The sequence below is a fragment of the Oncorhynchus mykiss genome, chromosome 30, assembly GCF_057628025.1.
Source record: "Oncorhynchus mykiss isolate SJ-2025 chromosome 30, ASM5762802v1, whole genome shotgun sequence".
In the NCBI taxonomy this organism is placed as follows: domain Eukaryota; kingdom Metazoa; phylum Chordata; class Actinopteri; order Salmoniformes; family Salmonidae; genus Oncorhynchus; species Oncorhynchus mykiss.
Genome location: NC_143051.1, coordinates 21,846,277 through 21,863,717, shown reverse-complemented (window position 1 = coordinate 21,863,717; position 17,441 = coordinate 21,846,277). Strand labels below are relative to the sequence as shown.

Below are 17,441 nucleotides of genomic sequence, written 5' to 3'. Positions count from 1 at the left end.
TGATGACCTAATGAAACTCTTAAGGGGAAATTATCTAACGGAGTGGAAACGTTTGTTGTTAGCTGGGTTGTCACCTCCTTTTGCTCTGTCATTTTAGTCATTTTGAAGGCAGCTTCAGGGCCTAGAGGACTGCCTTATTGTTATCTGAAGAGCCTGTCCTGTTCATGGTAAAAACTATTTATTCTACATCTGTCAGATTCCCCCTGAGGAGATGTGGGTGTGGAGTCAGGCGCAGAAGAAAGTAAGTTCCGAAAAGGGCGTTTATTTAACAAGTCCAAATAACAGGAATCCGGACTACAACAGTAGCCTCAAAAACCACTCAGACACAGTCCAGGGAAAACCCACCTGTTAAACAGAACCCAAGAAAACGCAACCCAAAACTAACTGACAGCAAACGAAACAATCCCGCACAAAACCCAGAGGAAATGGCGAGATTTAAATACCCCCCTAATAAACCAAAGAGAACACAGGTGAAACACAAAACAGACAAAACCAAAAGAAAAGGAAAAAGGATCGGTGGCAGCTACTAGACCGGCGACGACCGCCGAGCGCCGCCCGAACAGGGAGAGGAGCCACCTTTGGTGGAAGTCATGACAGTACCCCCCCCCGACGCCGGCCTCGAGGACGACCCGGAGGGCGAGGCGCAGGGCGATCAGGATGGAGGCGGTGGAACTCACCCAGCAGAGATGGGTCCAAGATGTCCCCCACCAGCACCCAGCACCTCTCCTCCGGACCGTACCCCTCCCAATCGATGAGGTACTGCAGGTACAGTGTACGCCGGACCCCCCTCGATGTCCAGGGGGGGCAGAGGGACCTCCCGCACCTCAACGTCTTGCAGTGGACCAGCTACCACCGGCCTGAGGAGAGACACATGAAACAAGGGGTAAATACGATAGTAAGGGGGAGCTGGAACCTATAACACACCTCGTTTATTCTCCTCAGGACTTTAAATGGCCCCACCAACCGCGGGCCCAGCTTCCGGCAGGGCAGGTTTTGGGTCGAGAGCCACACCCTGTGTCCCGGTGCGAACACGGGGGCCTCACTACGGTGCCGGTCAGCGCTCACTTTCTATCGCCCACCGGCCTGTTTTAGGGATTCCTGGATGGCTCTCCAGGTCTCCTTTGAGCGCTGTACCCAATCCTCCACCGCAGGAGCCTCGGTCTGACTCTGATGCCATGGTACCAGGACCGGCTGATTGCCCAACACGCACTGAAATGGCGACAGGTCCGTAGAGGAGTGGCGAAGTGAATTCTGGGCCATCTTGGCCCATGGGATGAACCTTGCCCACTCTCCAGGCCGGTCCTGGCAATACGACCGCTGAAACCTGCCCACATCCTGGTTCACTCTCTCCACCTGCCCATTACTCTCGGGGTGAAAACCAGAGGTCAGGCTGATCGAGACCCCCAGATGCTCCATGAATGCCTTCCAAACCCGGGAAGTGAACTGGGGACCCCGATCAGAAACTATATCCTCAGGCACCCTGTAGTGCCAGAAGACGTACAGTGCCTTGCGAAAGTATTCGGCCCCCTTGAACTTTGCGACCTTTTGCCACATTTCAGGCTTCAAACATAAAGATATAAAACTGTATTTTTTTGTGAAGAATCAACAACAAGTGGGACACAATCATGAAGTGGAACGACATTTATTGGATATTTCAAACTTTTTTAACAAATCAAAAACTGAAAAATTTGGCGTGCAAAATTATTCAGCCCCCTTAAGTTAATACTTTGTAGCGCCACCTTTTGCTGCGATTACAGCTGTAAGTCGCTTGGGGTATGTCTCTATCAGTTTTGCACATCGAGAGACTGACATTTATTCCCATTCCTCCTTGCAAAACAGCTCGAGCTCAGTGAGGTTGGATGGAGAGCATTTGTGAACAGCAGTTTTCAGTTCTTTCCACAGATTCTCGATTGGATTCAGGTCTGGACTTTGACTTGGCCATTCTAACACCTGGATATGTTTATTTTTGAACCATTCCATTGTAGATTTTGCTTTATGTTTTGGATCATTGTCTTGTTGGAAGACAAATCTCCGTCCCAGTCTCAGGTCTTTTGCAGACTCCATCAGGTTTTCTTCCAGAATGGTCCTGTATTTGGCTCCATCCATCATCCCATCAATTTTAACCATCTTCCCTGTCCCTGCTGAAGAAAAGCAAGCCCAAACCATGATGCTGCCACCACCATGTTTGACAGTGGGGATGGTGTGTTCAGCTGTGTTGCTTTTACGCCAAACATAACGTTTTGCATTGTTGCCAAAAAGTTCAATTTTGGTTTCATCTGACCAGAGCACCTTCTTCCACATGTTTGGTGTGTCTCCCAGGTGGCTTGTGGCAAACTTTAACCAACACTTTTTATGGATATCTTTAAGAAATGACTTAGAGAACCGATCCACAACAACCAGGATCGTAGTGTTCCCCTGTGACGGAGGAAGATCGGTAAGAAAGTCCACAGACAGGTGGACCGCTGTGGGCCGCTGTGGAACGGGGAGGGGCTGTAACTTCACTCTAGGCAGGTGTCTAGGAGTCCTACACTGGGCGCACACCGAACAGGAGGAAACATAAACCCTCACATCCTTAGACAAGGTGGGCCACCAGTACTTCCCCCTAAGAGCCCCACTGTCCTCTCAATCCCCGGATGAGCAGAGGAGGGAAGCGTGTGGGCCCACCTGATCAATCTATCAAGAACACCAAGTGGGACGTACCTCCGACCAGGGATGGACACAGGGATGGATGAGGTTCTAACCGAGACGCCCGCTCGATGTCCGTGTCCACCTCCCATACTACCGGTGCCACCAGACAAGAGGCCGGAAGTATGGGGGTGGGATTGATGGACCGCTCCTCGGTATCATAGAGACGGGACAGTGTGTTGGCCTTAGCGTTACGGGAACCTGGTCTGTAAGAGATGGTGAAACGAAATCTGGTGAAAAACATCGCCCACCTTGCCTGACCAGGATTCAATCTCCTTGCCGCCCGGATGTACGCCAGATTACGGTGGTCAGTCCAGATGAGAAAAGAGTGTTTTGCCCCCTCAAGCCAATTTCTCCACACCTTCAGAGCTTTTACCACAGCCAGAAACTCCTGGTCTGACACATCATAGTTTAGCTCAACCGGACTACATTTCCTCGAAATGAAAGTGCAGGGGCGAAGCTTCGGGGGAGTGCCCGAACGCTGTGATAGCACGGCTCAACACCAGCTTTGGATGCGTCCACCTCCACTATGAATGCCAAAGAGGGGTCCAGATGCGCCAATACGGGAGCATCGGTAAACAACGCCTTCAGACGACCAAAAGCTCTGTCCGCCTCCGCCGACCACCGCAAACGCACTGGACCCCTTCAGCAGTGTCTCAGTGGGGCACTGTATTACAGTGCTAGAGGTGGCACTACAGACCCGGGTTCGATCCTGGGCTGTATCACTGCCGGCCGTGATTGGGAGTCCCATAGGGCGGCACACAATTGGCCCAGCGTTGTCTAGGTTAGGGGAGGGTTTGGTCTGGGTAGGCCATCATTGTAAATAAGAATTTGTTCTTTAACTGACTTAGTTAAATAAAGGTTAAGTTAAAAAATGAGTGGGTTAAGTTGTGGTTTGTTAGAACGTTTGGGAGAAGGTAAAACCTTTGAGATGAGACATCTCATTTTCACATTGTTGACATTATCTGTCTGCAAGTCTGAAAATAGATATATAATATCACATTATTATAGCCAATCCTAGCTCAAACAGATTCTAAATGTACCAATATGATGATGGTGCATGTGGTAGTACAGTAAGTGTAACTATTAAAATAATTAAGGAACTAGCTTTAAGCTTCACATGGTGTTATGGAATCTCATTACAAGGTGGTGATCATAAAAGCACTGGTATCCAGTGAGCTGAACCATGGGAAGGAGAGGTTGATCAGATCAGTAGTGCACACCAGGCACACTGCTGCCTAATCTCTGACCGCAGCCCAAATGGCACCCTATCCCATACATAGTGTACTACTTTTGACCAGAGCCATATGGGGCCCTGGTCAAAAGTAGTTCAATATGTAGGGAATGAGGTGCCATTTGGGGCTCAGACTCAGGAATGCAGACCTGTCATGTGAGGAGCTCTGTCATGTAAAGTTATGTCCTTTTTCCACACAGCAGCATTCCTTAATTTCTCCTTCATCCTCCCTCTCTCTGGCACACACACACTCCCCCAAACACACCCACAACATGCATGCGCTCAAAAGGGTACAGATACACACAACCCCCACTTCCCCACAAGCACAAGCAGACACACCCCTTATCATGTGACTGACTCAACGAGCACATTCCACATTCCTTTATGTTCTTACAGTTTAACTGTTTTGAACCACATGAGTGGAATTATGCTCATATCCCATGAGAGAGACTGAGTATGTTATGTACCAAGACATGGCCCTTGTAGACACAGAGCCACTTCCTTAACCTTTGTTTCGATTCCGTTAGGAACATACAGTACGTACAGTCCTCCTAAATTACAATTCACTGCATCACTCATGGAAGCAAATGGTTATTGGATGCCATGTACTTTCTATCCCATTCCCTTATTTTATCACTTGACCATGTACACATATATACTGAACAAAAATATAAACACAACTTGTAAAGTGTTGGTCCCATGTTTCATGAGCTGAAATCACAAAAGCTTATTTCTCTCAAATTTTGTGCACCAATTTGTTTACATCCCTGTTAATGAGCATTTCTCCTTTGCCAAGATAATATACAGTATCCACCTGACAGGTGTGACATATTAGGTGCGATTAAACAGATTCTTGAATACACAGGTGCATCTTGTGCTGGGGGCAATAAAAGTCCACTCGGAGGGGGCTGATTGGCTGGGCCTGGCTCCCAAGTGGGTGGGCCCATGCCCTCCCAGGTCCACCCATGGCGCAACACGCAATAATTTCAAAGGAAATCAGTCAATTGAAATAAATTCATTAGGCCCTAATCTTAGGCCTATGTAATTTGTCTGCTCATGGATTTCAGTATGTGGGTGTAATAAAACAGTAACATCACCATTGTTATGAACAGGCCCACAAAGGGAAACAACCCATGATTTAATGCAAAAACACAGTGGATATGTGTTACAGGGTGTACCACTACTAGTAAATTCCTGTGTAGCCTAACATCATGATATTTACCACTGGCCCTATGGAGCTCAGTGTTGACCTGAACCATGTGTGGTCTGCAACCCATCATTGTTGGTTAGTATGCAAGTATTTGTCCCAAATGACACCCTATTCCCCTAGTAGTGCAGTACTTTTAACCAGGGCTCCGGTCAAAAGTAGTTCGCTATATAGGGAATAGGGTGCCATATGGGAAACACTCCTGCTAATCACAAGGGGTCGCAGATAGGGGCCTTTCTTTTCCTCCTAAGGGACAGGGCAGTACTTCTCTCTCAACACCTGGGACTGAGTGGACTTTGGTTGGTTGGGATTAGGCCCTCTGAGAAAAACGAGATTACCCAGCATTTATACACCATTACATCATTAAAAAAGAAAAACTCTCAATCTCCTACACAGACAGGATAAGATTGCAAATGGAGGGCGGATACGGGAAGGGAATTGGACAGGATGGAGGTCGACTTGGGGAGAGAAGGAGAGAGGAAGATAGTGGACATAGATTAAGCTCAGTTAATGAATGAATGGATGAATGAAGTGGATGGATGGAGTGATTGGATGGATTGATAAATGGAGAGATCATGGAGGATTTGAGGCGTGAGGTGGAAGGTTTATTTCCTGTGTGAGAGTGTGTCATATGAGGGCATAGCCCAGTGCTCCAGACAGGAAGGAGGCAGGCAGAGAGGGGAGAGGGACACCGCCCCCTCCCATGCTGCAACAACAGCTGGAAGCAGGAGGTTGGAGCTGCAGGAACAGTTATGACAGTATGGTGGCATCCCAAATGGCACACTATTCCCTATTTAGTGCACTACGTTTGACCAAGGCCCATAGCTATGGTCAAAAGTATTGCAATATGTAGGGAAATGGGTGCCATTTGGGATGTAACAATGACAGTTATCTTTCGCAGAACACAACACAAACAACAGGCCAACTGTTGTGTTTTTATGGATTATAAACTCTGTTCTGAATCCAGAGTACAGAAGAGCTTAAAATGGTTACAGTACGGCAGAGCAGAAAGGCTCAGGGAATTAAAAAGAGTGAATAACAGGGTCATTCCACAATTGAGTGCCTTTTGCGTCCCTTTTGACATTTGAAGTAGAAATTGTGCACCAATACTGCATTTTAAAAGCCTGTTATATTAAATGAAGTTCCCTTTAATACAGATCAGATAGAGAATTCAATAAATCCGATTTTTAATATGAATAAAGACTTAGTGCTAAAATTCCGCATTTTGACGTCCCTCTGTGTACCCTATGTGACTTCTAGGAACATTTGAACCCACCATCATTGTAAAGCCCTAATCATTTGGTTGCTTAAAACAAAGTCATTTCTGTAGATTGTTTTTATTTCCTGTGATTAGTGATTCATTTACGCCTGGCCCTCATTTTAAGGTCAACATTTTCTGGTGATTTGTGGTGGAATACTGAGCAGGTCAACATAACACATCAACCCTGTCACCCATAGATAGTCAGACTAGAAATGTTAGAAATAATAAAAATTAAAAAAGCTTGCATTCAAATGCCCCTGTCACAAGGAGAGTAGTGGCTGATTTAAAATCTCTTCGATGTTAAGTCCCTTGTTTAGGAGACCTGCGTGGTTCTGGTACCGGTTAGGGTTAGGGTGAGACACCGTAGATCGCAATGGCTTGCATTGAGCGAAAGCTCTGATTCCATTTTGCCTGTGTGAAGCAGGATGTGAAATCTGACTCCACTTGAAGATGGGATGTCCTACCATTTCTTTTTTTTTTTCGACTGTCCATCCACTCCTGACTGAACCATACGTCACAGTCACTAACAAAGCATATGCCTTACATCGTAACGCAGCGGGAGAGTGGTTTTGACTCTTTAGCACATTCAGAGATCGATTTATAGCCAGTAATCTAAACTAATTCATAGATACAAAAAAAAAAACACTTTCTGTTTGTCATAGATGGAAAGAAAAATATTAATATATGATGAAAGGCGAATTCCTAACAAGTTCAGGAAGCCTAGCTAGAGCTCTGTGAGACATTCAAAGTGATGGGGGCAGACTTTATGATCAAGAGAGACCTTTAGAAAACATGCACATTTTCTCTAACAGTAAATATACAGGCATGTATTTAACAGTTATAAGGTTAAATCTTATAGTTAGTCATTTTATGAATTGATTATACTATATTTAATGAAAATCTAAGTAATTTTAAGCCTTGATCATACAGTTTTGTTGAATAGGAAATACATCATAATATCGTCAACACTGTTACAGTCAACCCTGTTATGGTTAACCCTGTTACGGTCAACCCTGTCACTTTATTTGGCACTTATTATAGTATTTGTTATTTATTTAACCTCTTGAGATGGGAAAACACGTTTTTAATGAAGTTGAACATGCTCTTTATGCCAGAATGTAAAAATGAGGTAAAATAATTTTTTACTAAGTTACACTTCTACAAGGTGCAACGACCCAACAACAAGAGGTCTCTTTAGGCCATATGGAATATGCCATGCAAAGACACCTGCCTTGGTCTATGATCCTTGGAAATTGTTTTAATTGAAAATGGGTGCTGACATTTTCCTCCTCAATGATTGACAGATGGACCTGATTGATGGCCTCTGTTTTTTAGATTACCTTGGGTCCAATGTGTGTGTTGATAATGGAAGAGAATCTTTGGGAAGTCAGGACTTGTATATTTGTATATATGTATATACACGAATTGAGGTCAGGTGCATCCATCTTGCAGACTTGTTTACGTGTTGCTGTGCATTTTGTTGCCAACCTTACTTTGCTACCTGACAACTTTACGGTTTTTAGTAACATTAACATGATGCCTTCTAATAGCAGTCGCTGTACTCATAATATACAGGAGAACGATCGCCTTAAAGCGAGGATAGCTGTGCTGCAAGCCCAGCTTCAGACGCAAACGTTAGGCAAGGGTAATTACAGTGTAGGAAAGGATGAAACAGCGTCTGTGCCACCAGTAAGTACAGATAGTAACGTTAGTATAAATCTTCTTGCACGGTCCCCGCAGCCGGACAACTTTCTCACGGTTTCTGGAGGGAAATGCCGTAGGAATGCTCAACCGGTGTCGCTCATTCAGCCGACAGAAACTTTCAACCGGGTTTCCCCATTAAGCAACGAGTTGGAGTCAGAGGCCGAGCCTTCTCTGGTCTCTACTCCTCCAGTTACGGGGTCTGAGACGCCGAAGCTTCCCACCATTAGCTCTGACAAATTGAAAACTCTAGTCATTGGCGACTCCATTACCCGCAGTATTAGACTTAAAACGAATCATCCAGCGATCATACACTGTTTACCAGGGGGCAGGGCTACCGACGTTAAGGCTAATTTGAAGATGGTGCTGGCTAAAGCTAAAAAAGAAAAATAGAGAAAGTATAGAGATATTGTTATCCACGTCGGCACCAACGATGTTAGGATGAAACAGTCAGAGATCACCAAGCGCAACATAACTTCAGCGTGTAAATCAGCTAGAAAGATGTGTCGGCATCGAGTAATTGTCTCTGGCCCCCTCCCAGTTAGGGGGAGTGATGAGCTCTACAGCAGAGTCTCACAACTCAATCGCTGGTTTAAAACTGTTTTCTGCTCCTCCCAAAATATAGAATTGGTAGATAATTGGCCCTCTTTCTGGGACTCACCCACAAACAGGACCAAGCCTGATCTGCTGAGGAGTGACGGACTCCATCCTAGCTGGAGGGGTGCTCTCATCTTATCTACCAACAAAGACAGGGCTCTAACTCCTCTAGCTCCACAATGGAATAGGGTGCAGGCCAGGGAGCAGGCTGTTAGCCAGCCTGCCAGCATAGTGGAGAATGCCACTAGCACAGTCAGTGTAGTCAGCTCAGCTATCCCCATTGAGACCGTGTCTGTGCCTCGACCTAGGTTGGACAAAACTAAACATGGCGGTGTTCGCCTTAGCAATCTCACTAGGATAAAGACCTCCTCCATTCCTGTCATTATTGAAAGAGATCATGATACCTCACATCTCAAAATAGGGCTGCTTAATGTTAGATCCCTTACTTCAAAAGCAATTATAGTCAATGAACTAATCACTGATCATAATCTTGATGTGATTGGCCTGACTGAAACATGGCTTAAGCCTGATGAATTTACTGTGTTAAATGAGGCCTCACCTGCGTATTCCTTCAAAGCTCAGTTGTCCTGAGTCTGCACAACTCTGCCAGGACCTAGGATCAAGAGAGACACTCAAGTGTTTTAGTACTATATCTCTTGACACAATGATGAAAATAATCATGGCCTCTAAACCTTCAAGTTGCATACTGGACCCTATTCCAACTAAACTACTGAAAGAGCTGCTTCCTGTGCTTGGCCATCCTATGTTGAACATAATAAATGGCTCTCTATCCACTGGATGTGTACCAAACTCACTAAAAGTGTCAGTAATAAAGCCTCTCTTGAAAAAGCCAAACCTGACCCAGAAAATATAAAAAACTATCGGCCTATATCGAATCTTCCATTCCTCTCAAAAATCTTAGAAAAGGCTGTTGCGCAGCAACTCACTGCCTTCCTGAAGACAACAATGTATATGAAATGCTTCAGTCTGGTTTTAGACCCCATCATAGCACTGAGACTGCACTTGTGAAGGTGGTAAATGACCTTTTAATGGCATCAGACCGAGGCTCTGCATCTGTCCTTGTGCTCCTAGACCTTAGTGCTGCTTTTGATACCATCGACCACCACATTCTTTTGGAGAGATTGGAAACCCAAATTGGTCTACACGGACAAGTTCTGGCCTGGTTTAGATCTTATCTGTCGGAAAGATATCAGTTTGTCTCTGTGAATGGTTTGTCCTCTGACAAATCAACTGTATATTTCGGTGTTCCTTAATGTTCTGTTTTAGGACCACTATTGTTTTCACTATATATTTTACCTCTTGGGGATGTCATTCGAAAACATAATGTTAACTTTCACTGCTATGCGGATGACACACAGCTGTACATTTCAATGAAACATGGTGAAGCCCCAAAATTGCCCTCGCTAGAAGCCTATGTTTCAGACATAAGGAAGTGGATGGCTGCAAACTTTCTACTTTTAAACACGGACAAAACAGAGATGCTTGTTCTAGGTCCCAAGAAACAAAGAGATCTTCTTTTGAATCTGACAATTAATCTTAATGGTTGTACAGTCGTCTCAAATAAAACTGTGAAGGACCTTGGTGTTACTCTGGACCCTGATCCCTCTTTTGACGAACATATCAAGACTGTTTCAAGGACAGCTTTTTTCCATCTACATAACTTTGCAAAAATCAGAAACTTTCTGTCCAAAAATGATGCAGAAAACTGTATCCATGCTTTTGTTACTTCTCGGTTAGACTACTGCAATGCTCGACTTTCCGGCTACCTGGATAAAGCACTAAATTAACTTCAGTTAGTGCTAAATACGGCTGCTAGAATCCTGACTAGAACCAAAAAATGTTATCATATTACTCCAGTGCTAGCCTCCCTACATTGGCTTCCTGTCAAGGCAAGGGCTGATTTCAAGGTTTTACTGCTAACCTACAAAGCATTACATGGGCTTGCTCCTACCTATCTCTCTGATTTGGTCCTGCCGTACATACCTACACGTACGCTACGATCACAAGACGCAGGCCTCCTAATTGTCCCTAGAATTTCTAAGCAAACAGCTGGAGGCAGGGCTTTCTCCTATAGAGCTCAATTTTTATGGAATGGTCTGCCTACCCATGTGAGAGATGCAAACTCGGTCTCAACCTTTAAGTCTTTACTGAAGACTCATCTCTTCAGTGGGTCATATGATTGAGTGTAGTCTGGCCCAGGAGTGTGAAGGGGAACGGAAAGGCTCTGGAGCAACGAACCGCCCTTGCTGTCTCTGCCTGGCCGGTTCCCTTCTTTCCACTGGGATTCTCTGCCTCTAACCCTATTACAGGGGCTGAGTCACTGGCTTACTGGTGCTCTTTCATGCCGTCCCTAGGAGGGGTGCGTCACTTGAGTGGGTTGAGTCACTGATGTGATCTTCCTGTCTGGGTTGGCGCCCCCCCTTGGGTTGTGCCGTGGCGGAGATCTTTGTGGGCTATACTCGGCCTTGTCTCAGGATGGTAAGTTGGTGGTTGAAGATATCCCTCTAGTGGTGTGGGGGCTGTGCTTTGGCAAAGTGGGTGGGGTTATATCCTTCCTGTTTGGCCCTGTCCGGGGGTATCATCGGATGGGGCCATAGTCTCTCCTGACCCCTCCTGTCTCAGCCTCCAGTATTTATGCTGCAGTAGTTTATGTGTCGGGGGGCTAGGGTCAGTTTGTTATATCTGGAGTCCTTCTCCTGTCCTATCCGGTGTTCTGTGTGAATTTAAGTATGCTCTCTCTAATTCTCTCTTTCTCTCTTGGAGGACCTGAGCCCTAGGACCATGCCTCAGGACTACCTGGCATGATGACTCCTTGCTGTCCCCAGTCCACCTGGCCGTGCTGCTGCTCCAGTTTCAACTGTTCTGCCTGTGATTATTATTATTTGACCATGCTGGTCATTTATGAACATTTGAACATCTTGGCCATGTTCTGTTATAATCTCCACCCGGCACAGCCAGAAGAGGACTGGCCACCCCACATAGCCTGGGTCCTCTCTAGGTTTCTTCCTAGGTTTTGGCCTTTCTAGGGAGTTTCTCCTAGCCACCGTGCTTCTACACCTGCATTGCTTGCTGTTTGGGGTTTTAGGCTGGGTTTCTGTACAGCACTTTGAGATATCAGCTGATGTACGTAGGGCTATATAAATACATTTTATTTTATTTGATATATTTATGATACGCCTGTTCCCGTCAGGCTCGGAACAGTACAGTGTGAGAGAGAGGGTGACCTGGACATTACCGTTTGCAGATATGCTGTTACCTTGGCCCTGACTGAAGTGTGCCTGGCTAATAATAGCTAGTTTCCCTCCCAATGGAGAGAACTTTAGACACCTGGTGTTGTGTGCGTTTGTCATCCATCCTTTTCTGACAGCTTTACAGCGTTGATTGAGAGTTCACAATGAGACTATTGTTTTTTTTCTCCATTAAATCTTCTCTGAAGTTTTTCCATTGAGGCCAGTCAGGCCATTGAGGCATGGTTTGGAGCCCTCTCATTGACTTTGACTTCAGCATGGTCCTTGATCATTTGATCATTGTCATGTCAATGGCACAAACAGGGAGTAGGGTGTAGTTGCCCCTAGATGCTTATCTTGGGGTCAGTTTTACATTTCCCCTACTAATGGTTAATATTGGGGGAGTTGAAGCTGATCCTAAATCTATGCCTAGGGGAAATCTCACCCCAAAGAGGTTATTGTTACACAAACTGGGGCCAGTTTTAGCCATTCTTCTTTGTGAAACCTGGTGGTAGTGCCAGGGAAGAGGGGGAGGTGTCTGCATCATTTCAGATCCCCCATATATACAGTGCCTTGCGAAAGTATTCAGCCCCCTTGAACTTTGCGACCTTTTGCCACATTTCAGGCTTCAAACATAAAGATATAAAACTGTATTTTTTTGTGAAGAATCAACAGCAAGTGGGACACAATCATGAAGTGGAATGACATTTATTGGATATTTTAAACTTTTTTAACAAATCAAAAACTGAAAAATTGGGCGTGCAAAATTAGTGCTACGGGCCTGTAGTCATTTAGGCAGGTTGCCTTTGTATTCTTGGGCACAGGGACTATGGTGGTCTGCTTGAAACATGTTGGTATTACAGACTCTATCAGGGACATGTTGATAATGTCAGTGAAGACACCTGCCAGTTGGTCAGCACATGCCCGGAGCACACGTCCTGGTATTCCATCTGGCCCCGCAGACTTGTGTATGTTGACCTGTTTAAAGGTCTTACTCACGTCGACTACGAAGAGCGTAATCACACAGTCGTCCGGAACAGCTGGTGCTCTCATGCATGCCTCAGTGTTGCTTCCCTCGAAGTGAGCATAGAAGTGATTTAGCTCGTCTGGTAGGCTCGTGTCACTAGGCAGCTCGCGGCTGTGCTTCCCTTTGTAGTATGTAATAGTTTGCAAGCCCTGCCACATAAAATGAGCATCGGAACCGGTGTAGCATGATTCAATCTTAGCCCTGTATTGACGCTTTGCCTGTTTGATTGTTCGTCGGAGGGCATAGCAGGATTTCTTGTAAGCTTCCAGGTTAAAGTCCCGCTCATTGAAAGCGGCAGCTCTACCCTTTAGCTCAGTGTGAATGTTGCCTGTAATCCATGGCTTCTGGTTGGAGTATGTACGTACAGGGGGTATGTACGTACAGTCACTGTGGGGACAACGTCCTCGATGCACTTATTGATAAAGCCAGTGACTGATGTGGTGTACTCCTCAATGCCATCGGAAGAGTCCCGGAACATGTTCCATCTTTAAGTTGTCTAACTAATCTTTGAAGGTTAGCATTTTTTTGCCATGAATCTTGTTATGGAGGCAGCACTGCAGTGGTCACTAGCTGCCACAGTCACAAAGTAATTTCTGTTTCCATAAATGTTTACAATATACACCCAATTTTTACCTTGCAGCTGGCCCATTTAGCAAAAATCGATCAATTCTGCCTCCATGGCAAAATTCATGACAGTAAACATCAACCTGCCTGACCGGCACCCTCTGTCTGATATTGCAAAAGGACAAGTAATCTAGACAGATACTTCTGTAACTCTGAATAAGCGTGGGAGTTGATGATGGCCGAGACCTTGCCTTGCCACTGAGCCACTGAATGGAAATTCACCACAGGAGGTTCCCATGGTTACCGCACTCCCGCCCGCTTGCTCAACTGGCCTCAGCTGAAGCTGATTGGTTGAGCCAGGGCACTTAGCAACCAGATCCCCACTTAGCCTGAATCCAGCCTGTACTTTGGCGTTCAACAGCAGGTCAAAGGTCATATGTATCCTGATTCGTGACCGGCCTCCAACCAACCAGTAACCTACCAGGCGATTGGCTAACAGGTTAAAAGGAGTATTAGGCCTAACTCATCGACAAAGACAGTAGTCTTAATAGGAGTTGATATCTAACTCAGCAATAGGTGTCCCTTCCCACGTCATTCAAAATCATAAGAAGTCTAGACTTGGGTGGCTGGAGTCTTTGACAATTTTTAAGGTCTTCCTGACACCGCCTGATATATAGATCCTGGATGGCAGGGATCTTGACCCCAGTAATGTACTGGGCCATGTGCACGTCCTTCTGAACCGCCTTACGGTCAGATGCCAATATTGAGGTCAGTTTGAGCAACATAACAAATACACAAGTCTCAAAGACTCAAACCAGAGAAACAAAGTCTGATTGAGCATGGTAAACTCAGAATAACCAAAAGAAGAGACTGACCGATGTTGTTCTCTGCACTGTTGCTACCGTGCTTATAATCATAGTGTACGGAAAAAACAAATCAGCATTCTTTAAGCCCCACAAGGCCTGCAGTGTCAGCTGAAACATGTTGTACTGTATTTAGAACTAAACTGCCTTTAACTGCCTAGGTAACTGACTAAAACATTAAAACTAAAGTGCGGGGAGACAAAACATCAAAGGTAATCTGATAACATTAGTGGAAGGTACACTCAGGCACAAGGAATGTGTTGGAGTTGGAGGTTATATATTTTTTTAAACATTACCCAAAACCCCTTACCTCAGCACTCAAAAGAAATGCAATGACAGGATATTACATATCCATTTATTACAGTCCAGGGAAGGAACAAAAGAAAATAGCATTTTCCTATTAGTCACCCCTCATTTAATTTCCTGGTTGGCCCCCTAGATAGATCAAAACATGTCCAATGTTCATTCACTTGTGAGGGTCTGACCAATCTGTGAGCCTCTTTTATCTCTGGCCATTCCTTTCCCAGGAGGTTGAATGACTTCCTCATGTGGCCAGGAGTGCGTCACAAATGGCACCTTATTCCTCTGGGCCCTGGTTAAAAGTAGTGCACTACATAGGCGATAGGGTGCCATGTGGGTCACACACCTGGAGTGGGGTTTCAGTCTGATCACCCACAGGGAGCCCAAGAAGCACAGGTATCCCACATTCCCCTGACTGTGCCATCGGATGTAGAGAGAGAGGGAGAGAGGCAGTTTCCCCGAGAGTGGTTGTCAGGGCACCGAGGAGGTGAGAAGGGGAAATATGCAGACTGGAAAAACTTATGGAAGGAAGGATTAATGGAGTCACACAGAGAGGGGGAACGAGAGAGAGAGAACATTTGAGAGAAAGAGAGGGAAATTGAGAAAGAAAGAGGAGGGGAGAGAGGGGGGTAGACTGAGAGAGACGGATAGATTGAGAGTGAGAGCCACACAGATAGAGAGAAAGAGAGAGAGAGGGAGAGTGAGAAAGACAGAGAAATAGAGAGGAAGCCAACAGGTAGCCCAAGAAACAGACTCCCCATTCAACCTCCTCCAGTGCTCTCCAGATCAGTATGTTCTACACAGGAGGACGGTGCCTCACCCTGCCTGTCTGATTGTGTTTAGTACAGTACCTCTGTACTCTACCACTGACCTCACCTCAGCCTGTCTCTTCACATCTATGTCATCATTAGTGCAGTCTGATAGAGCACTAATTGCTGCACCAATCAAATCAAGCTGCCCCAGGGGCACATGAGTCTGCTGTGACCAAGACCGGACCTAGACACAAAAGTAGTGCACTACATAGAGAATAGGGTGCCATTTGGGACACAGACAGTGAGGGAGCAACTCCCTTCTCTCTGAGGGGCTAACTCCGTCTGGGGCCACAGAGGCTAGCTCTGGCCCCCTCTACACTCCATCTCACCCTGATACCCTGTTCAGAATACAATCCATGGGCCACTGGAGAATCAATTCAAGCTGCCAGAAAAAACAGACTGACTGGCTTACAGAGGGTCCAAGTGGGGCCATCAAAGTGTCGGGTTGGCAAGCAATCATGCATGCCCACATGTAAACAACTGGGTTCATCAAAACAGTTATGCACTTGTTATGCACAGTTACGCATAACCCACTGTCCATTAGCTAGCAGTACTAAAGCATGATGCAGCTTCTAAACAAACAACTGAATAACAGCAGAATACCTTTCATATGCCAGAGTGCTTACAGCCTCAAACAAAAACAACAGGCAGTTTAGCGAGGGCTGTTTTGGCAGCGGTGTTGTTCGTGATTGTATCCTAGGGTGAGTCCCAAATGGCACCCTATTCCCTACACAGTGCACTACTTTTGACCAGGTTTTGACCAGTGCCCTGGTTAAAAGTAGTGCACTATGTAGTGAATAGGGTGCCATTTAGGACACAGTCCCGTGTTGATCCAGCAGGCCTATACGTGAAACTGTTAGATAGAGCTGATTAATGAGGCTCTGTATGAATGAAATGTCCCATCCATCAAACACAGCTGTACTGGGTTACTGCACAGCACAGTGGGCTAGACAGGCAGACAGGTAGTTCTGATCTAATGCACCATGTGCTGGACCAAAAACACTTTCATCTTGTTTACACTGTTCTACTTGCTGTGTAACGTAAAAACTATTTATTCATCATACTCACAGATCTTAGCTTGGCTGTAGTGCAATGCAAATGGCACAGTAGGTAATGGATGATATGCTCTTCGAAGAAAATGTTTGTTATCTGGGGTAAGATACGCATCTTGAGGTTTCTAGATTGTAATTTATCTCATGCAACTTTTCCCTTTGGGTTTCTATAATATTCCATGGGCCATGACGACAGTATAGTGTACAAACAGTAGGCTATCACTTTCTGAAAAAGTGAAGTGTACAAAACAAACACTGAGTACTAAATGTTGGTGAATTGCACACACCCAGACATGTGACTGCTTCACTGTTAACACTTCTCAAAAAGGGAAGTTGTCTATGTTCATTGCGTAAGAGACAGTGGACATTACGTACAAGGAGGGAAGTAGTACAGACAATAAAACTCCCGTATCACAACAACAACCAGTTTGTTACTGAGTTTAATGATAACACAGTGACTCAAAGAAATGAGATGTTGCTGTATTACTGTCGCTACAGAACATAACATTGTGTCCTCATGGGACATTTTCAAATGACTGAGGATTCCGGAATATGAGTCATGCCAACCAACCATGATGTGGTGATTTTATGTTATTGGCTACAGAAAATGTAATTGTGTGTTTATGGAACATTTTGAAATTACTGTGGATTCCGGAATTCCAGTCATGCCAACCAACAATGATGTGCCGGAGGAGAGAAGACAGAACATCCTGGTTACGCTGAAATCAAACCAGAATCTTTCCCACTGAGCCATGCTGACTTTGGATTGTGTCTGAATAATCTCTTCTCCTCCAGAAGTATGCACTTGTTCACTTTCCATCACTGACTTTACAGGAAATTACTAGTATAAGACATATGGCGGAAACACCCTCTAGTCCATCCCTTCACTA

At 45.3% G+C, this 17,441-nt stretch overlaps 1 long non-coding RNA gene across 1 annotated transcript; it reads right to left on the bottom strand.

Annotated features, from left to right (window-relative positions):
- Positions 1-246: 246 nt before the first annotated feature.
- On the bottom strand, positions 247-16,846 carry LOC149970234 (uncharacterized). The gene is made up of 3 exons (XR_016493550.1): positions 16,568-16,846; positions 9,245-9,298; positions 247-857 (listed from the first exon to the last, which is right to left on the bottom strand). It is a non-coding gene; the product is annotated as an uncharacterized LOC149970234 (long non-coding RNA).
- Between the last annotated feature and the right edge of the window lie 595 nt (positions 16,847-17,441).